Below are 3,788 nucleotides of genomic sequence, written 5' to 3' on the forward strand. Positions count from 1 at the left end.
GATTCCAGAACCTTGTTTCGCGGCTAAATGCCAAGCGGAACAAATGCTTATGCTCCACTATGCCCGACCCCTACCCCTCTGCAGCCAGAGAAGCTGGTGACAGGCAGAGCCCTTGCTCCCCGACCAAGCCAGCCACACCCAAGGACCCTCAGGCACAGGGATGAACTCTTTGTCCCTTTTGTCACTGTGCTGACCACCCTGGGAGCTGACCATGCCCTCAAACCTTCTGGGAACACTTAAGGCTCTAGGCGCTGCAAAAAGGATTAAGGCAACTGAGAAGGGCATGTTTTTCCAATTAGTTATAAACCACCCATGTTGGAACTTTTGCAAAACCAGCTGCCTGCCTTTCCATTACCCAGGATCCCCCATTCTCTCTCTCTCCATAAATGATTTCACAAGGTTTTCAAGCAAAGTTGGCACTAAGGGCTCAGAGTTGCGGAATAAACAGGATGCTTGTGGTGAGACAAAGCCACAAGTCCCATCTCCAGCGAGCTGTGCAGTGAGGGAGGGCAGAAACTGACCTCCACCTCCAGCACTCCTGACCCGGGCCTTGGACACACATCAGCACGTGCAATGACATGCGTGCTTGAACCAGATAGACGTGTTACTGCATGCACATTTTTCAACAGCTTTTTCCCACTGACATGTCTTTCTCATGCCAAGTCTAGGCTATCCTGCCAAACTGGGGAGACCAAGACCCCGGAGCCAGTGAGCTCACTCCCCTGAAAGGGCCATGCCAGTAGCCAGAAAGGTGGAGGATGTGGTCTAGGCGGGGAGCCACGATTCTCATGCCTCCGAAGACAGAGCAGGTCTGGCGATTGGCAGAGCAACCCTGGGAGCATGCCCAAGGTTGTCGTGATTCCACTTCTGCAGATGAGGAAACGGAGGCCCACAGAGGCCACGTGTCCCAGATCGCATGTTGAGTGGCAGTGGAACTGGGGTCTGAGACTTTGCTGTCTGGCTCTAAAACTCCCCTGTGCCGCTCCTTCTGGCAGGACCTTCCGGACAGAATTCTAAGACATCCCACCCCCATACAAGATTCCTGCCCCATGGATGTAGCTGCCCCCAAGCATTCAATCAAACAAGAATCTAGGTGTTGTCTAGGTGTAGCCTTGAAGGGATTTTTCAGAAGTGATTAAAGTCCCAAATCACTTGACCTTGAGAGGGAGGCCTGACCTAGTCATACAAGCCCTTCTGGAAAGCATGAGAAAACTTCCACACATTCCTGGCTTGAAGATGGAGAAGCCCCGTTTACAACCAGCAAGAAAATGGGACCCCGGCCCTGCAATATCAAGGAAACAAATCCTGCCAACAACCCGATAAGCCTGGACGCTTGTTCTGGACTCTTCTCAGAGCCTCCTGCAAAGAGCTCGGCCTGCTGACACCTTGACTTCAGCCTCGTGAGGCCTTGAGCAGAGAACCCAACCGTGCCATGTTGGCCCCCGGCCCATGGACACTGTGAGATAATAATTTTTGTTGCTTTAAGCTGCTAAATTTATGGCAATTTGGTATGTGGCATTATAGTCCCTGACAAGAGTTTCAAGTGCCAATCCTGGCTGTCACAACCACAGAAGACTCCGTGTCCTCACATACCTTCCCAGGCCTCCAAGAGGCCTAATGTGACTACATACGGTCCCTGAGGACCCAAAGGTCACTGTCCCTACTCTGCAGGGGCACAGGGCAGCAGGAGGAGGACTGGCCCTGGAGCTACAGGACTCCGTCGCCTTAGCCAGGGCATACCATCAACACCATGGACCACTGTTACTGTTGACCTTGACCACCCACGGCAGAGTTGCTCTATCCTCCTCCCATTCTAGAAGGAAGTCTGCACAGCCCACACTGTGGATTGGAAGGCACCATCTCGCATTCACCAAATATGGCACCCCTACCAGTCATAGCAGCACATTTCTTTCTTTTTTTGAGTTGGCATCTTACTCTGTCGCCCAGGCTGGAGTGCAGTGACACACTCCCGGCCACCGCAGCCTTGACATGCTGGGCTCAGGCGATCCTTTTGCCTCAGCCTTCCAAGTAGCCAGAACTACAGGCAAGCGCTGCCACGCCCAGCTAATTTTTTGATTTATTGTAGAGACGAGGTCTCACCATGTTGGCTGGGCTGGTCTCGAACCCGCGGGTTCAGATAATCCTCTTGCCTCAGCCTCCCAAAATGCTGGGATTACGGGCTTGAGCCACCGCACCCGGCCGCACCAGCACATTTCAAGTCCTCAACAGCCAGACCAGACTGGTGGCCGTCACATTAGACAGAGCAAAGGGTCTACCCCACATCAGCCATTCAGGTACTGCCAGAACTACTATTTACTTAATTATTTTCTTTAAATGGACTCACTTTTTTTTTTTTTGAGTTGGATCTCACTCTGTCGCCCAGACTGGAGTGCAGTGGCCGCTCCTGGCCACCGCAACCTCGACCTGCTGGGCTCCGGCGATCCTTCGGCCTCAGCCTTCCAAGTAGCTGGAACTATAGGCGTGCGCTACCACGCCCGGCTAATTCTTGATTTATTGTAGAGATGAGGTCTCTCCTGCCCAGGCAGGTCTCGAACCCGTGGGCTCAGGCAATTCACTCACCTCAGCCTCCCAAAATGTGGGATTACAGGCTGAGCCACCGAGCCCGGCTCAGAGAGCTTTCTAAACCTTATCTGCCTGAGCCCTGCACACGGGTTCTCACTAAAGGCATGGGTAGAGAGACAAGATGAAAACAGCCCAGGTGGGGCTGGTGATCAGTGGCTTTGGCCACTTCAAGTCCTCCTTGCAGGGTGATGAGGCTGGGCCGTCCTCTGGGAAAGGTTTTGTACAGGGGGCACAGCTGTCGCTGTGAGACCCCAGGGCAGGGCCTGGCTTTCTAAATGGGCACTACCTATTTCTGCTTCTTCCTAAGCTCACAGGACGTGGAGTTAGGTGGTGACACTTCCGGGAACTCCTTTCCTTTCCTATTTGACCAGGGGGAAAGAAAGCCTAGTGTCATTCCAGTGCACAGCCTGTTTCTTTTTTTGTGATCATTCTTGCCCACGTCACATCTCAGATCCCATGGATCATGGACAGAACCAGGCTGCGCCCCGGGGTTGCCCATTGTGTTTTAGAAGCAGGTAAATTGCTTTGTGAGTGCCACAGGTTGGACAGAGAGGGACTGTGCTCAGGATGGGATACCCCAGAGCCCCCCTTCCAGAGTGAGATTACTCGGAAGAGGAGATTCAGGACTGGGAGCTGATGCTGTCCAGGAGCTAGGCCCTCAGGGAGGGTGGCACATCTGGCACGTGGGATGGTGGTTCATCTGGCGGTTAGAGGGCAGAATGTCTCCTCACAACGATGTCCACGCCCTAATCCCCAGCACCTGTGACTACGTTACCTCATGCAGCAAACAGGACTGTGCAGATGTGATTAAATTAAGGGTCTTGAGATTGGGGGGGATTAGCCAGGTAAGCCCAATCTGTCTTGGAAAGAAGCAGACAACTTTGTCTCGGGCATAAACGGGAGAGGTAAGGCAGATGGAGGGGAGAAGAGGCCACATAACACAGGAAGCAGCCACAGGTCGTGTCCCCTGAGTGTATCCCCTGAGCCTGGAACCAGGAGGGGCTCAGAAGGTGCTTGGTGACAGAAAGTGAACTTTTTAAAGCACATGCCAGGGTTCAGACAGCCAGGGTTCCAGTTAACAGCCACGGGGATAAGGGAGTAAGCCCTTGACCCCAACCAGACCTCCTCTACCCTCTACAGGCATCAGAAATAGGGCTGAGCGGTGAATAACTCGGCCAAGGTCTTTTTTTTTTTTTTTTTTTTTA

Source organism: Carlito syrichta, unplaced genomic scaffold (assembly GCF_000164805.1).
Source record: "Carlito syrichta isolate Samal-C Ts95f unplaced genomic scaffold, Tarsius_syrichta-2.0.1 Scaffold305619, whole genome shotgun sequence".
In the NCBI taxonomy this organism is placed as follows: Eukaryota; Metazoa; Chordata; class Mammalia; order Primates; family Tarsiidae; genus Carlito; species Carlito syrichta.